This window comes from Oryctolagus cuniculus, chromosome 21, assembly GCF_964237555.1.
Source record: "Oryctolagus cuniculus chromosome 21, mOryCun1.1, whole genome shotgun sequence".
Taxonomy (NCBI): Eukaryota; Metazoa; Chordata; class Mammalia; order Lagomorpha; family Leporidae; genus Oryctolagus; species Oryctolagus cuniculus.
The window spans coordinates 6,709,550-6,731,937 of NC_091452.1; the positions used below are offsets into that span (position 1 = coordinate 6,709,550).

The window sequence follows — 22,388 nt, forward strand, 5'->3', positions numbered from 1 at the left end:
TTATTTACTTAAAAGATAGAGTGACAGAAAGAGAGAGAGAGAGAGAGAGAGAGAGAGAGCCCATCTGTTGGTTCACTCCCCAAGTGCTTGCAGTGGCCCAGGCTGGTTCAGGCTGAAGCCAGGAGCCCAGAACTCTATCCAAGTCTCCCATGTGGGTGCAGGGGCCCAAAGATTTGGGCCACCTTCTGCTGCTTTCCCAGGCACATTAGCAGGAGCCGGATTGGAAGTGGAGCAGCTGGGACTTAATTTTGAAGCCCTGCTCTGATACGAGATGTCAATAATACAAGTGGCAACTTTACTCACTGTGGCACAACAGTGGCCCCTGCATTTGACTTTAGTCCAAGAGAGACAAGATGGGTCAAACAGCACAAGGGTCGCTTCAGGAAATGATGAAACTGCTTGAGGTCACAGTGCAGTGGAAATAAATAAAACACACTGAAATAAATGGCTTTAATGACTAGAATTGGCCCTTAGACATAGGTTACAAGCACGAGGGCTGGATTGTGTCCCTATGCAATATTCTGTAGGAAAATGTCTCATGGTCCATTTTCTTTTTCTTTTCTTTCTCTCTTTCCCTCTCTCTCTCTCTCTCTCTTTCTCTCTTTCTTTCTAAGGCAGAGTTACAGAGAGGCAGAGAGAGAAGTCTTCCATCTGTTGGTTCACTCCCCTGATGGCTGAATGGCTGGAGCTGAGCTGATCTGAAGCCAGGAGCCAGGAGCTTCTTCCGAGTCTCCCATGCAGGTGCAGGGACCCAAGGCCTTGGGTCATCTTCTACTGTTTTTCCAGGCCATCGCAGAGAGCTGGATCAGAAATGGAGCAGCTGGGACTTGAACTGGCGCCCATATGGGATGCTGATACTGCAGGCGGTGGCTTTACCAGCTACGCCACAGCGCCCGCCCCTCATGGTCCATTTCAACACAGAATGGAAAATTACTGTGAACTGACTTGCAGATGTAGCAAAACTCACTCTGTAAACAGGATGTTGTGGAATAGCCAAAGCACAAGAGGAAATTAGAGTGCAAAGGAGGAAGGTAACTTTGTCACTTAGACATCTGGGAAGGTTGCACACCCCATAGTACTCAGCCAATGAGGAGCTAGGGGAGGGGCCTGTGTGCTGTACCTGCTCCCTGTGTGCCTGCTCACCAGTCACCTGATCTTGCAAGGCTCATGATAAAGTCTCCCTCTCACTGCGCTTCCTGAGTCTGTGTCCATCTCTTGAGTGGCCAGGTCAGGATATTTCCCACAGTCAGCAGAAGAATCAGAGTCAGCCAGCACCGCGGCTCACTAGGCTAATCCTCCACATGCGGCGCCAGCACCCCGGGTTCTAGTCCCGGTCGGGGCGCCGGATTCTGTCCCGGTTGCCCCTCTTCCAGGCCAGTTCTCTGCTGTGGCCAGGGAGTGCAGTGGAGGATGGCCCAAGTGCTTGGGCCCTGCACCCCATGGGAGACCAGGAGAAGCACCTGGCTCCTGGCTTCGGATGGGCAGTGTGCCGGACGCAGCAGCCATTGGGGAGTGAACCAATGGAAAAACAAGACCTTTCTCTCTCTCTCTCACTGTCCACTCTGCCTGTCCAAAAAAAAAAAAAAAAGAATCAGAGTCAATTTAAGTTTTGTGAAACTGTTATCACTGGAGAGTGTGGCTTTCCCCAGGACACTGGGTTGAACTGTGGCCCCGCAGGTTTTCAAGGGCTACAGCCATTGTAGTGTCTAAGCATGTTGTGGTCCCTGCCAGGAAACAATGTTTGCTGTTACAGCCTCACCGAGGACTCGAGGCTGCCACAGCCTTGGCAGCTCAGGACAAGAGCCTTGGGTGTTCACTGACATCATAAGTAAGTGTGTCAATTGTTAAATCAACAGCAGAAGTCACTGTGCTCTTGCTCCCCACGTAGGGCCTCTTAATGAAGTGTACTATGAGAATTAACCATACAACTTGTCTTCAAACAGTACTTTATATTTTGTGTGTCTATGTGGGTGCAAACTATTGAAATATTTACTTAGTATAGAGTTGATCTTCTATATGTAAAGTCAATTAAAAATGACTCTTAGGGGCCGGGGCCATGGCGCACTAGGTTAATCCCTCGCCTACGGTGCCGGCATCCCATATGAGTGCCGGTTGTAGTCCTGGCTGCTCCTCTTCCAATCTATCTCTCTGCTGTGGCCTAAGAAAGCAGTGGAAGATGGCCCAAGTCTTTGGGCCCCTGCATCTATATGGGAGACCGGGAAGAAGCACCCGGATCCTGGCTTTGGATTGGCACAGCTCCGGCAGTTGCGGCCATTTGGGGATTGAACCAATGGATGGAAGACCTTTCCTCTGACTCTCCCTCTCACTGTCTGTAACTCTATCTCTCAAATAAATAAAATCTTTTATAAAAAAAAAAGACTCTTAATGAAAAATGGGGTGGGAGAGGGAGTAGGAGGTGGGACAGGGGGCCGGCACTGTGGCGCAGCGGGTTAAAGCCCCGTTCTGAAGTACTGGCATCCCATATGGGCGCCGGTTCTAGTCCCAGCTGCTTCTCTTCCAATCCAGCTCTCTGCTATGGCCTGGAAAAGCAGTGGAAGATGGCCCAAGTTCTTGGGCTCCTGTACCCCTGTGGGAGACCCAGAAGAAACTCCTGGCTCCTGGCTTCAGATCGGTGCAGCTCTGGCTGTTGTATCCATCTGGAGAGTGAACCTAGGATGGAAGACCTCTCTCTGTGTCTCTACCTCTCTCTGTAACTCTGTTTTTCAAATAAATTAAATTAATCTTAAGAAAAAAAAGAGAGATGGGAAGGGGGATGGGAGTGTGGTGGGAGGGGAAGGTATGGGGGGAAGAACCGCTATATTCCAAAAGCTGTACCTATGAAATTTATATTTCTTAAATAAAAGCTTTCTAAAAAAGAAAAAAAAACTCACTGAGAATACCTTTTCTAGCTCCTCTCAAGTCCTCAATGAGGGTAGCCTCCTGCTGAGAGACCCTGAGCCAGAGGACGCAGGTCAGTGGTCCTCAAAGCTGTGGGGGTCACGTTTATTGTTCTAAGTTCTCAGTTTTAGAATAATTTGTGATACCACAATTAATTTTTTAAAGATTTATTTATTTATTTGAAAGGCAGAGTTACAGAGAGGCAGGGAGAGAGGCAGAGGTAGAGAGAGAGAGGGAGGTCTTCCATCCGCTGGTCACTCCCCGGATGGCCGCAACAGCCGGAGCTACGTCTATCCCGAAGCCAGGAGCCAGGGACTTCTCCTGGGTGCAGGGGCCCAAGCCTTGGGCCATCTTCTACTGCTTTCCTAGGTCATAGCAGAGAGCTGGATCGGAAAAGGAACAGCTGGGACTAGAACTGGCGCCCATATGGGATGCCGGCACGACAGGCAGGGCTTTAACCCACTCTCCACAGCACTGCCCCCCCCCCCAGTGTCTTTTTTTTTTAAGATTTATTTATTTATTTGAAAGGCAGCATTACAGAGAGAGGGAGGGACAGATGAAGAGAGAGAGACCTTCCATCTGCTGGTTCACTCCCCAAGTGACTGCAACAGCCATGCTGGACCAGACTGAAGCCAGAAGCCCAGAGCTCCATCTGGGCCTCCCATGTGTATGTGGAACTTGAACCAGTCGCCTTATGAGGGCTGGTATCACATGCAGTGGCTTAACCCACGGCCCTTACAACACAGCTCCAACCCTGTGTCTTAACCACTCAGCCAAACTCCCAGGCTGGCCTGTAAACTTTAAGTTTAGCTCTTATTTGAACCTGACTCCAGCAGCCTTGAGCATTTGATTTACCTGGCCTCAGCTCTTTAATTTATGCAATGAGGATAATAACACTCTGCCTGCTGCTCTCCCAAGGACACAGTATTGTAACGAGCAATTAGCCTTTGCTCTTCAGACTGGGAGGCCTGCTCGGTGCAGCTCTGGATTTATTTTTAGCTCGGAGACATGGAGAACGTGAGTGGCTGCCTCTGCTGCCAGTGGCTTGAGTGGCCTGTGAGCCCACAGTTGAAGGGTAACTTGTCTACAAGGAAGAAATTGCATTTTAATTTCCTTCGAGCAATACTATTTTGATCAACTTCATTTGATGTTTTCTAATGGAGATAGCATAAGTGATAAAATTTATTTTATGATTTTGGGCACTGAGCCATCAAATATACAGGTTGGTATATATGCACAAGGTGCAACAAAAGGTCCCTGGGGGTGGGTATTTGGCATAGACGCAGTTGAACATCAGTTAAGACACCTACACGGTGGTGGTGGGGGGGCAGGTGTTTGGTAAAGGGGTTGAGCCGCTGCTTGGGATTCTGCACTACACATCACATACCTGAGTATCTGGGTTCGAGTCCCAGCTCCACTCTCTATTCCAGCTTCCTGTGGTGCATTCTGGGAGGCAGTAGGTGATGGTTCAAATACTTGAGTCCCTTATGGGAGACTTGCATTGAGTTCCTAGCATAGCCTGGTCCAACTCTGGCTATAGCAGGCATTTGAGAAGTAAAGAAGTGGATAGGAAATCTCTCTCTCTCTCACTCTCTCTCCCTCCCTCTCTCCTTCCCTCTCTCCCTTTCAAATAAATAAAATAAAGAAAAATTTTAAAAGAAAATTGACATCCATGTCCCACATCACAGAGCCTGGATTCCATCCCTGGTTCCAGTGTCCTCTTTTTTCTTTTTCTTTAGATTCATTTATTTATTTGACAGGCAGAGTGACAGAGAGAGAGAGAGAGAGAGAGAGAGAGAGAGAGATTCCATCTGCTGGTTCACCCCCCAAATGGCCACAACAGCCAGAGCTGGGCCTGTCTGAGGCCAGGAGCCAGGAGCTTCTTCTGGGTTTCCCATGTGGGTGCAGGGACCCAAGCACTTGGGCCGTCCTCACCTGATTTCCCAGGCCACAGCAGAGAGCTGGGTCAGAAGTGGAGCAGCAGAGGGGAACACAGGATGTGGGCACCACAGGTAGTGGCTTAACCTGCGGAGCCCCAACACCAGTCCCTGGCTCCAGCTTCTTGCTAACGTAGACCCTGGGAGGCAGAGGTAATGGCTCAAGTTCTCGGGCTCCTGTCACTCATACAGGACTGGATGGAGTGCCCGGCTCCTCACTTCAGCCCAGCCCAGTCCTAGCTGTTGTGGACATTTGAGGAATAAAACAGGGGATAGGAGCCCTCTCTCTCTATCTTTCTTCCTGTCTTCTCTGCCTCCCAAATAAGTAAATTTTAAAAACTCTTTAAAGCTCATAGGAAAATCAAATTAAAATGTTTATTTTGGTACAAAAAATTTGAAATTCATGAAGCTTTTTTTCATAATATGCATCTTCCATGAATTTTTTGAAGACTTCTAAAATGCATGAATTTAAAATTCTTCTGCACCAAAATAAACTTTTATTTGAATTTGAATTTTTAAAGTTCATATATATATATATGTATGTGTATTTCAGGAATATATATTTTATTTGCTGATTTGTTTGTATTTTTTACTGTCAAACCTAAAGCACTGTATAATGGAAAAAATACAAATTCCTTTTCTTCTGTACTTAAGCTCCTTGAAATAAACAGAGAAGGGAGCATTGACTTGAATAGCCGAAGCCTTGCTCCACGATGACAAAAGAAATGCACTAAACTAAAATTAACTTTCTCACTAAGGTGCCAAGTTTAGCTTTTACAGTTTTCACATAGTTACAAAGTGTAAAAACACGAGATATGATGGATAGAAAACTGATTTAAGATGCCAAGAAAGGGGCTGGCATTGTAGTATAGTGGTTAAAGCTGCCACCTGCAATGCTGGCATCCCATATGGGTGCTGGTTGGAGTCCTGGCTGCCATACTTCCAATCAAGCTCCCTGCTAATGGCCTGGGAAAAGCAGTAGAAAATGGCCCAAAACTTGGGACCCTGCCACACACGAGAGAGATCCAGATGAATCTCCTGTCTCCTGACTTTGAATTGGCCCAGCCCAGCCCTGATGATAGCAGCCATGTGGGAAATGAACCAGCACATGGAAGATTCTCTCTCTCTCTCTGTAACTCTGAGTTTTAAATCTTTATAAATATAAATAGAGATGCCAAGAGTGTCGGTTCGAGTCCCAGCTACCCCACTTCCAATGCAGCTCTCTGCTATGGCCTGGGAAAGCAGTAGAATATGGCCCAAGTCCTTGGGTCCCTGCACTTGTGTGGGAGACCTGGAAGAAGCTCCTGGCTCCTGGCTTCGGATTGGCACAGCTCCAGCCATTGCGGCCAATTGGAGAGTGAACCAGCAGATGGAAGACCTCCTCTCCTTCTCTCTCTGTGTAACTCTGACTTTCAAATAAACAAATAAATCTTTAAAAAAATAAAAGATGTTAAGAAATGTCATGAGTTTTAGGGCTTTGTGCACAAACAGGGAAATGGAGAATTCAAGCTGATGAGTTCTAACACTAGTTTACGATTTTTGATAGAATAATGACAATTTAAGAAATAAAACAAATCTCAACCTCACTGAATGATACAGTCCTTTAAACATTTTTTAAAAAATGTATTTGAAAGGCAGAGAGGCAGAGGTCTTCCTTCCCCTAGTTTAAACCTCAACTCCCCAGAGTAACAGAGGCCAGGGCAAGGCCAGCCTGAACCCAGGAGCTGGTAAGGTCAACCTGTGCTCCCACAGGGACAGCAGGGACCCAGTTCCCCCTGGGTGTGCATTGGCAGGAGTCAGAAGCAGGTACTGAACTCAGGTACTCTGACATGGAATGTGGGCATCTTAACCAGTTTTAGCCACTAGGCCAAATGCTACCCTACAAGGAATTTTTATTTATTTATTTATTTATTTTTTTTTTGACAGGCAGAGTAGACAGTGAGAGAGACAGAGAGAAAGGTCTTCCTTTGCCGTTGGTTCACCCTCCAATGGCCGCCGCGGCCGGCGCGCTGCGCTGATCCCATGGCAGGAGCCAGGTACTTCTCCTGGTCTCCCATGGGGTGCAGGGCCCAAGGACTTGGGCCATCCTCCACTGCACTCCCGGGCCACAGCAGAGAGCCGGCCTGGAAGAGGGGCAACCGGGACAGAATCCGGCGCCCGGACCGGGACTAGAACCCGGGGTGCCGGCGCCGCAAGGTGGAGGATTAGCCTAGTGAGCCACGGCGCCGGCCCAAGAAAGGATTTTTTAAAAATTCCTTGTAGGAAGCCGGCGCTGCGGCTCACTAGGCTAATCCTCCGCCTAGCGGCGCCGGCACACCGGGTTCTAGTCCCTGTCGGGGCGCCGGATTCTGTCCCGGTTGCCCCTCTTCCAGGCCGGCTCTCTGCTGTGGCCCGGGAGTGCAGTGGAGGATGGCCCAAGTCCTTGGGCCCTGCACCCCATGGGAGACCAGGAGAAGTACCTGGCTCCTGCCATGGGATCAGCGCAGCGCGCCGGCCGCGGCGGCCATTGGAGGGTGAACCAACGGCAAAGGAAGACCTTTCTCTCTGTCTCTCTCTCTCTCACTGTCCACTCTGCCTGTCAAAAAAAAAAAAAAAAAAAAAATCCTTTCTTACTTGACCATTACAGCATCTCAAGTCATTTTGTTATTTCCTGCAAAAATCCTATTTTGAGTGGTACAACACTGAATGAAATCAGTGCCACTTTAGGGTGGATAAAATGACACATTTTGTATTATTTATATATTAACCACAATTTTAAAAAATAATTATACAATATACCAAAAACCATTGAATTGTATACTTTTCTTCAAGATTTATTTATTTGAAAGGCAGAGGTTTTTCTTTTCTTTTTAATAGAGGGAGAGAGGGAGAGACAGAGAAAGAGATCTTCCATCTGCTGGTTCACTCCCCAAAAGGCTGCATTGGCCAAAGTTGGACCAGGAACTTCTGGGTCTCTCATGTGGGTGCAGGGGCCCAAGGACTTGGGCTATCTTCCACTGTTTCCCCAGGCACATTAGCAGGGAGCTCAATCAGAAATGGAGTGGCTGGGACTCAAACTGGCACACATAAGGGATGCCAGTGCTGCAGGCAGCGGCTAAACCCACTGTGCCACTGCGTGGGCCCCACTGGTTATTTTTATATGAGATTCACGAGTCACAAAATTAATCATTTAAAGTGTGCACTCCAGTGACGTTCAGTACACTCACAGTTTCCTGCACCCACCACCTCTATATAATCCCAGAGAAGGAAGCCTCATACTTGTTACACACTTGCTCCAACGCCTTCCTGCCCCAGGCCCTGGCAATCCCCCAGCTGCCTCTGCCTCCAGGCATTTACCTATTCTGAATACTTTATTAATGAATCTCACAATCTGTACCTGCTTCTGGCTTCTTTGATTTAACCTAATGTTTTTGAGGACCATCCAGGGTCCTCAAGACTGTCAGTCTTTTCTAAAATTAATTTTGATTAATATTTATTTGAAAGGCCAGTAGAAAGAGTCTCCTCCACTGATTCTTTCCCCAGATTTCTGCAACAATCTGGGTGGGGTCAGGAGCCAGGAACTCAACCCAGGTCTCACACATGGGTGGCAGGGACCCAAGCAGTTGATATGGGAAGTTGGGCCTATGTCAAACTCCCACCCCACCCTGCCTTCCAGTGGTTGAGTTGTGCCCCACTGGAGGTATGTACGTTTCATAACTCACTCACCAGCTGGGGGACATCTGGGTGATTCCCACCTATTGACTATTGTGAACGAACATGTGTGCCCATGCACTTGAGTCAGTCTGACTGTTGCTGAAGATAAAATCAGCTATTCATGTATTCGACAAATAGTTGTCAGATTCGATCACTCCCTGATGTCACACATGTTTTGCTTCCTTGGATAAAAGTCACAGACTCTCAAAAATGTTTATGGCAAGAATTTTATAAGTGATCTTGTTCAGCCCCCGCATCGGGAAACTGCACGTACTCAAAGCACTAGTCTATTTAGAAGGCCCCAATACAGTCTACATCATGATATGTGGTGCCCTGCTGACTCTGTTCTTTGTTAGCTGAGCGCCTACAATGCAGCTTCTGTTGTCACAAGACGGTTTCTCTGAGAAGGGATTGTATGAATTTAAGAGTTTGTTATTCTCTTATCATTTTGCTTTTTTAAAAATTCCATGAAACCCCACCATCAGCTTTGTTTCTAGAAAGGGGAGATACAGCAGTCTTAATTGGTTTCAGTGACAAAATTAATTTTTGGTCCAGAATAATCTGTAAAGGCATCGTCATGCATTGGGGGAGAGAGAGAGAAAGAGAAAGAGAGAGAGAATCTTCCATCTGCTGTTCACTCCTGAAATGGCTGCAATGGTCAGGTCTGGGCCAGACTGAAGCCAGGAGTGAGGCACTTCATCCAGGTCTCTCATGTGGGTGCAGGGACCTAAGTACTTGGGGCCATCTTCCACTTCTTTCTCAGACGCATTAGCAAGGAGCTGGATTGGAAGCATAACACCCGGGACTCCGACCAAGGCCCACATGGGATGCGGGCATTGTAGGCGACAGCTTTACCTGCCCCATCCCTCCTGATTCCTGCGCTGCTCCCCAGAAACCACTAACTTTTTTCTTTTAGCTCTTCTGAAGGCAACTTCCACATCTCCAAAAACGTGTTGTTATTTATGTATCAAGAGCAGACATCATCTGTTGACTTTTTGCTATGGCTAAGGCACACGGACCTCTCCTCTCTTCTGAGTTTCACCATTATTTTTAGTTTTCCCTACTGGATACATTAATGCCATAGCTAAACTTTTATTTTTTTGTTCCAGAAACAAGCAAAAACAAAACAAAGCAAGTGTTCTCCAACTTCTCCACTTGGCTTTCTCCTTTGGCCACTTCTCTTCAGGCTTCCAAGCCTGGCCAGTTGCGTTGTTCTTAACTTTTACAAAAGGCATGCATTTTAAATTCACAACAGAGGGCTCCGTGCTGTGGCACAGCGGGTAAGCCGCCATCTGCAGTGCCCACATCCCATACGGGTGCCAGTCTGAGTGCTGGCTGCTCCACTTCTGATCCAGCTCCCTCTGAATGTGCCTGGGAAAGCAGCGGAAGATGGTTCAAGTGCTTGGGCCTCTGCACCCACGTGAGACCCAGAAGTGGTAGCTTTGGGACCCGCATGGAGGGAAGGCCTACACTTCCGGGAATGGAGAGTCCCTCCCTGTACTTCCAGGGAAGAAAAGTCCTTGTCAAGGTCCCTGCGGGTGCCTAAAGGTCAACCAATGAGGATCAGACCCGCCTCAACCTTTAACCCCCACGCCCTGAATTTATAAAAGGAGCCCTCCCACTGGCCGTGGAACCTTGCCCGGGAGCGGAACCCCAATAAAATCCTGGAATGAATTGATTTGTCTGCCTGGGAAGATTTGTTATGCGCTGGACACCTTGCAAGAAGCTCCAGGATCTTGGCTTTGGATGGGTCGGCCATTGCAGCCATTCTGGGGAAGTGAACCAGGGAGTGGAAGACCCCTTCTGCCTTTCAAATAATTAAATAAATAAACCTAAAAAAAAATCACAGTGGCTTAATCTGAAAATGCAATGTCAACATTTACTTTGAAGTAGGTTCGGGCAACTTCCTTAGTCCTTATAAAATCGGAGAAGACCTCCTAAAATCTACCCTGAAATGTGACCCTTTAGAGTTCACCCGAAGTGCTATCTGGGGTGCCACATATGCTACCGGAATTTGGGGTACTATACGATTTCACCATAGGCTTATTACTAAATCCCCAATATTAATAAGCCCAAGAGAGTTCTTACCTAACATTTAGAGAAGAATTCTAAATATTGGCACAGATAAACAAGGCAGCATGACACATTTTAGGCTTTTATTTAGTAAGAAAGATGCATAGGAGAGTGAGAGCTTTATTTAAGAGAGAGGTGAATAGGGGTTCTTACCGAGCACCAAGAACCAGCCACATGGATGATCATCTAGGCCAGGAAGCCTGGAGCATGTGGCCCAAAGGCCATGTGCCTTGGAGGCGCGGGGCTACAGTAAGCCACCTCCTGGCAAGAGGCCAGGGAAGAAGAGAAAGGGGCCGGGCCACACTGTGTCCTGGCTTTTAACCCACTTCCAAAGGGGAGTGGTTAATTAACCTGATTGGCTGGTGGGCACCCAGGTGTGGCCAGGTAGGGGAATGAGGCCACACAAGGGCGTGGCGAAGGCATCAGGTAGGGGCATGAGGTCACACAGGGGCGTGGCAAAGGCGTGGTCTTCCAGTTCACCTATCTGATCAATTTTAGCCTGTATGCCTGACTACTTCACTAACACTGGCCTCACTGCTATGAGACCCTGGTAGTAGACTGGGACTGGGCCTTGGTCCCAACACTGTACGGGGTCTTAAAAACTTGGCAGTCAGGGTAAATAATATTGTGATGTGATATATGCACATATGTTAATTTTATACATATGTTAATTTATAATTTATACATGTACATTTGAAAGGCAAAATGAGAGAGAAATCTTCTATCCACTGATTCACTTCCCAAATGCCAGTAACAGCCAGCGCTGGGCCAGGCAGAAGCCAGGAATAATGGAACTCAATCCAGATCTTCCACCATGGTGTCAAGGACCCAAGTACGCAGGGTCAGGGAGCTGGGTCAGAGGTGGGGGTAAGACTTGAACTCCCACATTATTTGTTTATTTATTTGAGAGGTAGAGTTACAGACTTGGGAGCGGGTAGATATCTTCCATCCGCTGGTTCACTCCCCAAATGGCTGCAGCAGCCGGAGCGGAGCTGATCTAAAGTCAGGAGCCAGGAGCTTCTTCTGAGTCTGCCACACAGGTGCAGGGGCCTAAGCAGTTGGGCCATCTTTTACTGCTCTCCCAGGCCATCAGCAGGGAGCTGGATTGGAAGTGGAGCAGCTGGGACTTGAACCAGCGCCCATATGGGATGCTGGCGCTGCATTCCTACACCACAGCACCAGCCCCACAATATCTCTGAAAAATCAAAATTAATGCTAAAAATTCATGATGAGCAAAACACATTTTTCATAAGGACAGACACGGCAGAATGGGTAAAGGAGAAACACCAGAAGTGTTTACCGCTGCACCCCATGGTGGCTGGGTCTCTGCCCCAGGCTGCAGTCCCTGTGATTCCATAGGCCAGGAGTTCAGGTGAGAGGGCGAGGAATGGGGACCCTGGATTTCTGGGGTGCCACCACCACCTGACCTTGCAGCTTATAAACTGGGGTGAGTGGAGCTGGGTAGTGGATTTCTTTTTGCGATTTAAGACATGAATGGAAGGGAGGGGCCGTAGACGAATTTACTTTGTTCAGACCAAGGTGCTTTTCCAACTAGTTCCTTCCCCCGCTGTGTGCGGGCCTGCTGGTCCAGGCCAGCACTGTGCTTTGAATAAAGGTCAAGCAGAGGGGGTCATCCTCCCGATTGTTCTCTTCCGGGGAGGAGGAGGAAGCCAGGGTGGGGAACCCTGATCCACCCTGAGCCGTGCAGAATCCCGGGTTTTCCTGACAGCTGCAAATTCTCCGGGGCTGCGGGGCTTCTGGGGTTTCCATGGTCCGTGGGAGCGAAACGCTGGCCGCCCTCTGCTACCGCACCCGCAAGCAGGCTGTGGCCGTGTCTCTCCAATCCCGTTCAAAAGCTTTGAAAGGAGGTCCCTGGGGGGAGGAGTGGGGACGGGCAGTAACCTGGGCTTTCGTCCAAGCCACCGGGGCGTATAAAAGAGACTTTTTTTTTTTTTTTTTTTTTTTTTTTTTTTTTTTTTTTGCAAGGAAGGGAGCCAGCGGTGGGCTTGTTTCAGGGGATTTTTAACCCTGGATCTTTCCCGAAGGGAATGGGAGAGCTGAGGAGGTTCTCCCCAAACCTAACCTGCAGCTCCTTCCAGCCGATTTCAAAGGCTTTCTCGCCCGAGTCCGGCGGGAAGGGCAGGTCAAACAAATGGTCTAGACCGAAGGGAGCTAGCAGGGGTGACTTGCAGATTCTGGGAACACTTGGCAGAAAACTCGGCACAAACCCAAATGATGAGCCACCCCTCGGCGCAGGCCTCTCGGGTCTCCCCACGCACCTTGCTCGGCACGCCGGGGCTCGCGAGGACGTGAGGGCGGCGCGGCGGCAGCCGGGGCCCCGGGTCCCCCTCTCGGGGGCCGCAGACAAAAGAGGCGGCGGCGGCGGGGGCGCGGGCCGGTGGGGGCCCGGGCGCGGCGGCCGGGCGCGGGGAGGAGGAGCCGCGCGGCGTCTTCTGCTGGCGGCGCGCGTCCGCCCGGCCCCGCGGCGGCGGCGGTGGCTGCGCGTCACGCTCTCCCCCGCCCCGAGCCGACGGACCGGGAGGCGGGAGGCGCGGCCGGGCGGCTGCTGCTGCTGCAGTGGGGCAGGTGGCGGCGACCGGCGGCGTCCGAGGCGGTGAGCGGGGCGCGGCGCGGGCCCTCTCCCCTTCCCATCCCGTCCTCCCTTCCCGGCTCCCGCCCCGCCGGCGTGGGGCCCGGCGTCCGGGCCGGGTCGGGGGAGCGGAGCCCCGGCGCGCCGGGGGCCGCCCCCGAGGGGACCCTGGAAGCTCCCGGTGGCCGGCCCCGGAGGCCGCGGGACCCTGCGGCGCCCCCTCGGGAGCCGGGAAAGTGGCCTGCCCTGCCAGCGCTGCGCCGGGCCTTCCCTCCCTGCGCCGGCCTCAAGATGGAGCTTGGACTCCTTGCCCCCGCGCCGCTCCCTCCCCGGCGCCCTCTCCCCTGCCCTCGGCCTTGGCGGGTGGAGGGTTGGGGGCCGGCCGGGCAGCCGGGAGGCCCGGGCCGGCCAGGACCTGTTGCCCCGGGCGCCGCCGCCCGTCCCCTGGCCCTGGGCGCCCGGTGCCCGCGCGCCGGCATGGAGGACGCGCCGGCCGGCCTGGCCTCCCCGGCTGCCCCGGCGCGCCCTGCCCGACCGGCCCGGCTTTTGTTTTCCTGCCGAGCGGGGCTGTGATTCTCGGAGCGGGTGGACGGGGGGACGCGGCCGGAGCTCCGGGGCCGCTGGACTGACACCGCCGCCCGGTGACCCGAGCGCTCCGCCGGGGCCGGGGCCGGGGCCTCGCGGCAGGTGACTCGTCCCTCCCGGAGCTGTTTTCCGAGAGCAGAAGCGGGACTTGGACGGTTCCGGCCGCTTCGGCCCGTCGTGTGGCTCTCCCACCTGGCAGGCGCCGAGCGCCGGCCCTGCTCTTGCGCTGGGAGAAACGGCACGTTGAGCCGGTAATCGGGTTAGATACCTGGTTCCGGCCAAACTCCGGCGCGCGCGGCCGCGCTGGAGGCGGAGGGCGCCGGAGAGGCGGCGTGTGTCGTGCCCGGGTGTGATTCAGCAGCCTGGCCTCCTTCCTCTTTCAGGGCCCGCGGCGTGGCCGCGGGAGCTCGGTGAGTTCGGCTCGCTGCAGAGGCTGAGTCGGGTGCCTGCTGTCAGCGATGGCGTTCTCCATCCCGGGGAGCAGCGTTGTGACTTTTAGGTTTAATGCTGTGGCAAGAATCCGAGGCGTGGGTTTTTTTTTTTTTTTCTTTCCCTCTGTAAATAATAACAGTGAACATTTATGGAAGGCTGTGGGGTTCGGGCAGGTGTTGCGTCTATGTCATTTCATCCGGCTAACCCAATGAGGGTGTTATTATTGTCCCCATTTATGGAGGGGGCACAGACAGGTCAGGTGGCTGGCAAGTGACAAGGAACCCATAAACGGTGGGACTGGAATTTGAACTCAGGTCTTCTGAGTCTGAGTGCTTAGTACAGTGAATCTGGCAAGGAGCAAGGGCAGACTTGAGTGAGGCAAAGGAAATGGGTGACTCCTTGGCCAGGGGCTTGTGAGACCCCCTCCCCACCCCAAATTATTTGAGAGAAAGAGCTGCACCCACTGGTTCACTTCCCAGATGCCTGCAGCGGCTGAGGCTGGGTGCTTTGAAGCTGGGAGCCCAGAGTCAATCCAGGTCTCTCAGGTGGATGGCAGGTGCCCAGTCCCTGCCACCCTGCTGCCTCCCAAGGTCTGCATTAGGAAGCTGAGAATCAAACCCAGGAACTCTGAATAGGCTAAATGCCACCGTGTGCCCAGTTTTGGAGGTTCATAGAAAGTGGTGAAGTCCATCTTTGGCTTCCCACTAGGCCTAGTTCAAAGGAGGGGGGGCAAACTCGGTGAGACCCTGCATGAATATTTTGTCTGAAAATCAAGATTCTCAGGAGTCATTGCGCTCCAGCCTCTGCTAAGGCACAACTTAGGGAAACCTGGTTTCTGTCCTTCAAGGATTTAGAATTTGGTGCAGCTTTTAATTTTTTTTAATTTTTATTTTATTTTTATTTTTATTTTTTTTTAGTTTTTACCTGGTGTCTAACATTGAGTCCACCACATTGTATATGATCCATAATGCATATGAGTTAATTCAGTAATGGTTGTCTGTTACTGTCTGATGATGTGATTGAAAACTCAGTGATTAGTGTCTTTTTTTTTTTTTTTTTTTTTTTGGACAGGCAGAGTGGACAGTGAGAGAGAGAGACAGAGAGAAAGGTCTTCCTTTTGCCGTTGGTTCACCCTCCAATGGCCACCGCGGCCGGCGCACTGCGCTGATCTGAAGGCAGGAGCCAGGTGCTTCTCCTGGTCTCTCATGGGGTGCAGGGCCCAAGCACTTGGGCCATCCTCCACTGCACTCCCTGGCCACAGCAGAGAGCTGGCCTGGAAGAGGGGCAACCGGGACAGAATCCGGCGCCCCGACCAGGACTAGAACCCGGGGTGCCGGTGTGCCGGTGCTGCAAGGCGGAGGATTAGCCTATTGAGCCGAGGCACCGGCCCGATTAGTGTCTTAAGAGCTGGATTTGTCTTACAAAGAGAGGCAGCTTTGAATATTGGCCATTTGGTTCTTCATTAGTATTCACAGCTAGATTTCTTGATCTTCCTAAATACATGTTAATATATATGCATATATTAGCATATATATGTGTGTGCATGTCTTTCTGTCTAGGGCAGGAACCTTGCTTTCCAGTTTTGGTATCCTCTGTAGAATTCTACAGAATTCCACATGCTCAGTCAGTGTTTGTTTAATTAATTGAAACCATGAAGTATAAATTTTGATTTTTTTTTAAGATTTTATTTATTTATTTGAAAGGTAGAGTTATGGAGAGTTTGCTGGTTCGCTCCCCAAATGGCCACAATGGCTACAGCTGGGCCAAGCGTGAGCCAGGCGCTTCTTCCAGGTCTCCCACGCGGGTGGGTGCAGGGGCCACCTCTGCTGCTGTCCCAGGCACATTAGCAGGGAGCTGGCTCAGAAGTGGAGCAGCCGGGACTCCAACTGGTGCCCATATGGGATGCCAGTGTTGCAGGTGGCGGCTTTACTTGATACGCCAGAGCGCCAGCCCTGAGACTGGTTTTCTAGGTCAAATCTAAAGGAAGAAGCAGAAGGAAGGATTGTAAAGTCACAGGAGGGTGATTTAATATTTGTTGACCTTAGATGAAAGCTTCGTCTATCTTGTGTTAACTAAAGTGAGGCTTTTCACCTCACTGAATTTTCCACTATTCAAATAATCAACTTATTTCCCCTTCCCTGTGCAAAGGAGGTGGGAGGTCGAGTGTAGTGTTTGTTAGTCGTGCTTCTGGTTTCCCGTGCAGTGATATTCTCCCCCAAGGCAGTTTCTGGAGCTGTGGTGGACCTACCTGTGGGCTGTAATTAGGTCTCGTTTGTTACTCCTGCAGCAGGTACTTAGGGAGCTTCCAGAGTGTGTCAGGTGCAGCTCCAGATGCTGCTGATACAGCCGTGATTAAGACAGGCAGAAACCCCAGTCTCCTGGAACTCCCCTTCAGGTCTGAACACAAAGTGACGCGTGGCTGGCGGCTGGGCGGTGTGAAGCTTTGGGAATAGAGGTGAGGGTAATGGGCGTGTTGGGGGGGCAGCCAGAGGAGACGCAGCGGCGGAGGAAGCAGCTTTAGAGCTGAGAGCTGCAGCCTGTGAGGGGCTGTGGCGCCCCGAGGGAGCAGCGTGCCTGGGAGCAGGCAGTGGTTCACGGCTCCTGAGTTGTAGGCCTTGGATAGGTCTATGTTACAATATTTAGAGATCCTAAACGATAGGTGATGGTTTATGTCCTGTGGTTAGTTTTGATGAAGGTAAAGTGAATGCAGCCTTAGAATTGAACCCTGGTTTATGTTATTTTAAGCAAAGCACAGGCCACCTTGGCAGTGAAACCTTGAGTCATAGTTGCTGCTGAGTGTATTCTTTCCTGGCAGGCCTTGCACCTGATGTTTGTGTGTACATATTTTTTTTTTTTTTTTCTGGAATTGTGCTTCTGGCAGCACAGCTCTCTTACAAAACAAAAAAAAAATTTTTTTTTTTTAATTTTCATTTTATTTGAAAGGCAGAGAGACAGAGAAAGATCTCTCATTCCCTGGTTCAATTCCCAAATGGCTGCAACAGTCCGGGCTGCACCAGGCAGAACCCAGGAGCCTGGAACTCAATGTGGGTCTCCCACCTGGGTGGCAGAGACCCAAGCACTTAAACCAACACCTGCTGCCTCCCAGAGCGCACACTGGCAGGGAGCTGGGACCGGAAAAGGGCTTGGATTGGAACCCAGGCACACGGGTGTGGTTTGTGGCTGTCTGCACCAAATGCCCATCCCAACTCCCTTTTTTGCCTTTTAAGTTTCAAATTTATGTTCAATGTAAACATTTATATTGTCTTTCCAGTCTTAATTGGAAAGCAGTGTCAGTATTGCCCTGGATATGAATTTCTTAGATAACTGTTTAGGGAGGCTTTAAACTACTGTGGGTTTCTTTCCTTTTCTTTCTTTCTTTCTTTCATTTTCTTTCTTTCCTTTTCTCTTTCTTTCTTTCATTCTTTCATTCTTTCATTCTTTCTTTCTTTCTTTCTTTCTCTCTCTCTCTCTCCCTCCCTCCCTCCCTCCCTCCCTCCCTCCCTCCCTCCCTTCCTTCCTTCCTTCCTTCCTTCCTTCCTTCCTTCCTTCCTTCCTTCCTTCCTTCCTTCCTTCCTTTTTTGATAGGCAGAGTTAGACAGTGAGAGAGAGAGAGAGAGAGAGAGAGAGACACAGAAAGGTCTTCCTTCTGTTGGTTCATCCCCCAGGTGGTTGCTTCGGCCAGCGAACTGCGCTGATCTGAAGCCAGGAGCCAGGTGCTTCCCCCTGGTCTCCCATGCAGGTGCAGGGCCCAAGCACTTGGGCCATCCTCCACTGCCTTCCCAAGCCACAGCAGAGAGCTGGACTGGAAGAGGAACAACCGGGACAGAACCAGCAACCTGGGGTGCTGGCGCCACAGGAGGAGGATTAGCCTATTGAGCCAGCCTACTGTGGGTTTCTTATATGCATTTAATGCACATAATGTGTTTCCCACAGAGGTGGAACTCCAAAAATCCATAGTTTCACATCAGCCCTTGAATTCACAGTGGACTTCTAAGAGAGAGCATGTTGGCTGATGGCAGTGTGCAAGAATTTCAAGGAAGAGTGACCTCTTCAGATTTCAATGAGGGGAACAGTAGGAAGTCTTTTGCCCCCCTCTGTAGCTTGGCAAACTGCACATAACCAACCTTGAATTTGGCTAGGACATCTGGGTTAATATCCTGGCTCTGGCACTAAGTACCAAGGAATCTTGGCCACAGTTAGTAAAAGAGCTTTTTTTTTTTTAAGTCTCCATCTGGCACTCCCAGGACGGATTCCATTCGCACTAACTCAATGGGTGGGTCTGTGTTCTAATTGTCTGTTTATTGCCAACAACATCTTAAAACTATTCTTTGTGTGTCTTTGGGAAGAGGAAATAGTCGTGTCCCAGAATTCCTGTTGGGGACCCTCTCCGGCATCTCCGTCCGCCGCTTCTCGGGGATCCCACCGAGGCCACAGGCAGGCATTTGCCTCCCTGGTGTTTTACATAAGCGTGAGTTCTCATCTGCTACCAACATGAATTAAGTAGTTTGGTTTTTGTATTCTGCTTTGCTTGCTTATGTCTAAGTATAGCTTGGATCAGTTCCCAGATTAACTTCTGCCTATTTTTTTTACACTTGAATCGCTGAGTTCTTGATTTATAATATCTTCTCAAATTAAGGGCCTGAAGACCCAGATGTTCAGGATGTGCAAATCGTCTGAAATTCGGGTTTGATGTCAGAAGCGAAGGTGGCTTTAACGAGGTCCCCCCTCCTGGTCTGCAGGTGCCTTCTTTTCCTCTTTGTTTTCAGGAAAGAGAAGCAATAATAGGGATGTTTTCCTGAAAAATATATCATTTTTAAAGTGAATTTTTTTAAGATTTTCTATTTATTTGAGAGGTAAAGTTACAGACATGAGAGGGAGAGATAGAGAGAGAGGTCTTCTGTCCACTGGTTCACTCCCCAAATGGCTACAACAGCCAGAGCTGGGACAGTCCACAGTCAGGAGCCAGGGACTCCATCTGGGTCTCCCATATGGGTGGCAGAGTCCCAAGTGCTTGGGCCATGTTCTGCTGCCTTCCCAGGCACGTTAGCAAGAATACTGGATCAGAAGTGGAGCAGCCAGGCACCTGTATGAGCTGCGGGTGTTGCAGGTGGTAGCTGAATCCACCGTGTCACAACCCTGGCCCTGTGAATAATTTTTAAAATTAATGTATTTGTGAGGCAGAGAGAGGCAGAGACTCCCATCTGTTGATTGACTCTTCAGAGCCGGGATCTGGGAACTCAGTCTAGGTCTCCCATGTGGGTGGCAGGGACCCAATTAGTTGTACCATCACCACTGCCTCCCAGGGTCTGCATTAGCAGGGACCTAGAGCCAGGCGCCAGAGCCAGGCATTGAGCCCAGACACTCCAATAAGTGATGCAGACATCTTAACCCGTGTCTCAATGGCTGGACTAAAAGCCCACACTGTTAAAAAATTTTTTTTTAATATTTATTTTATTTATTTGAAAGAGTTAAAGAGAGAGGGAGAAACAGAGAGATCTTCCATCTGCTGGTTCACTCCCCAATGGCCAAAGCTGAGTGAATCCAAAGCCAGAAGCCAGGAGCTTCCTGCAGGTCTCCCACTCGGGTACAGGGGCCCAAGCACTTGGGCCGTCCTCCACTGCTTTCCCAGGCCATAGCAGAGAGCTGGATCGGAAGTGGAGCAGCCAGGACTTGAACCTGGTGCCCATATGAGATGCTGGTGCTGCAGGCAGGGGCTCCAACCTGCTGCACCATAGCACTGACCCCTAAAATAGCTTTTTTTTTTTTTTAAGATTTTATTTATTTGTTTGAAGGTAGAGTTACAGACAGAGAGGGAGAGACAGAAAGGTCTTCAATCCACTGGTTTACCCCCCAAATGGTCGCAACAGCCAGGAGCCAGGAGCTTCTTCCACATCTCCCATGTGGGTACAGGGCCCCCAGCACTTGGACCATCTTCTGCTACTTTCCGAGGCCATAGCAGAGAGCTGGATTGGAAGAGGAGCGGCCAGGATACAAACTGGCACGCATATGGGATGCTGGCACTGCCAGCCGAGGCTTAGCCTACTACGACACAGTGCCAGCCCCTGAAAATCTTTCAATGAAGTCTTTTGACCTCCTGCTTGCTCTCTGATTTAACCCACATGCTGATTTCTTAGTGGAGATGTTAGGTTCTAATACCCAAGGCAGGAAGGAACCTGTTTAGACTTTTCCTTTCCAGACAATAGAGTAAGTAAACTTTATAGGCTGCGTAACTTTTATAGCCTAATGAAAGAAAACTTTTATTTTTTTTTTTTTTCTTTGACAGGCAGAGTGGACAGTGAGAGAGAGAGACAGAGAGAAAGGTCTTCCTTTGCCGTTGGTTCACCCTCCAATGGCCTCCGCGGCCGGCGCGCTGCGACCAGCGCACCGCGCTGATCCGATGGCAGGAGCCAGGAGCCAGGTGCTTTTCCTGGTCTCCCATGGGGTGCAGGGCCCAAGCACCTGGGCCATCCTCCACTGCACTCCCTGGCCACAGCAGAGAGCTGGCCTGGAAGAGGGGCAACCGGGACAGAATCCGGCGCCCCGACCGGGACTAGAACCTGGTGTGCCGGCGCCGCTAGGCGGAGGATTAGCCTAGTGAGCCGCGGCGCCGGCCGAAAGAAAACTTTTATCATGAAAACTCTGTGTACAAGAATTTGGGCAATTAGACGGAGGTGTGTGTCTTTGTCAGATGAAACTGCATCACTGATTCCTATTGTAAGGCTCGTGTAGTTTGCTTAGGTTGCTACGTAGAGAATCTAGTATAGAATCCAGTGAAAGAAATTATTTTTTCCATTTTAAAGACAGAGAGAGAAAGATTGTCCATCTTCTGGTTCATTCCCCTAATGCCCACAGCATCCAGGGCTGGGCTGGGCTGGGATCCAGGACTCAGTTCAGGGTCTTGCATGGGTGGTAGGGACTCAAGAACTTGAACCCTCACTTGTTTTCTCCCAAGGTGCGCATTAGCAGGAAGCTTCAGTCCTAAGGGGAGCCAGGACTCAAACTCAGGCATTCCTATATAAGATGCAGACGTCCCAAGTGGCATCTTTAACACCTACCCCTAGCTTAGATTTTAGAAAATGCTTTCCAGGGGCTGGCGCTGTGGCACAGTGGGTAAAGCTGACATGTGCAGTGCTGGCATCCCATATGGGCACCGGTTCGAGTCCCGACTGCTCCACTTCCGATCCAGCTCTCTGCTATGGCCTGGGAAATCGGTGGAAGATGGCCCAAGCCTTTGGGCCTCTGCACCCATGTGGGAAGAATCTGAGGAAGCTCCTGGTTCCTGGCTTCGGATCAGCACAGCTCTGGGCATTGTAGCCAATTGGGGAGTGAACCAGCAGTTGGAAGACCTCTCTCTCTTTCTCTGCCTCTCCTTCTCTCTTTATGTAACTCTTTCAAATAAATAAATAGAAATTTTTTACAGGCAGAGTGGACAGTGTGAGAGAGAGAGAGACTGGTCTTCCTTTTGCCGTTGGTTCACCCTCCAGTGGCCGCTGCGGCTGGCGCACTACGCTGATCCGACGGCAGGAGCCAGGTGCTTCTCCTGGTCTCCGATGGGGTGCAGGGCCCAAGTACTTGGGCCATCCTCCACTGCACTCCCTGGCCACAGCAGAGAGCTGGCCTGGAAGAGGGGCAACCGGGACAGAATCCGGCGCCCCGACTGGGACTAGAACCTGGTGTGCTGGCGCCGCAAGGCAGAGGATTAGCCTATTGAGCCACGGTGCCGGCCAATAAATAGATATTTTTTAAAAAAATTTTCCAGTGAAGTTTCTGTGAGGTTGTCTTGTTTTTTTTTTTTTTTTTTCTTTCTTTATTTTTAAAAGATTTATTTATTTACTTGAAAGTCAGAGTTACACACAGAGAAGAGGAAAGGCAGAGAGAGAGAGAGAGAGGGAGGGAGGGAGGTCGTCCATCTGCTGATTCGCTCCAGTTGGCTGCAGTGGCCAGAGCTGTGCTGATCTGAAGCCAGGAGCCAGTAGTTTCTTCCAGGCCTGCCACATGGGTGCAGGGGCCCAAGGACTTGGGCCATCTTCTGCTGCTTTCTTCGGTCATAGCAGAGAGCTGGATCAGAAGTGGAGCAGCCGGGACTTGAACTGGTGCCCATATGGGATGCTGGCACCACAGGTGGCAGCTTTAGCTGCTACACCAAGGTGCTGGCCCCTCTTTTTTCCCTTATAAAGTAG

The 22,388-nt window shown here is 50.5% G+C and overlaps 1 protein-coding gene across 22 annotated transcripts in view; it reads left to right on the forward strand.

Moving 5' to 3' along the window:
- The first annotated feature begins 13,075 nt into the window (after nt 1-13,075).
- Nucleotides 13,076-22,388, forward strand: part of CLIP1 (CAP-Gly domain containing linker protein 1) — a 136,650-nt gene continuing 127,337 nt past the window's right edge. For 16 of the 22 annotated variants that reach the window (XM_070066122.1, XM_070066144.1, XM_070066133.1 and 13 more), the window contains exon 1: nt 13,076-13,215. The gene's annotated coding sequence lies outside the window, so the exon portion shown is untranslated. Of the gene's footprint in view, nt 13,216-13,865; nt 14,304-18,556; nt 18,677-22,388 lie in introns of those variants that run through there. The other 6 variants (XM_051837731.2, XM_070066131.1, XM_070066123.1 and 3 more) reach the window with 5 other exon arrangements.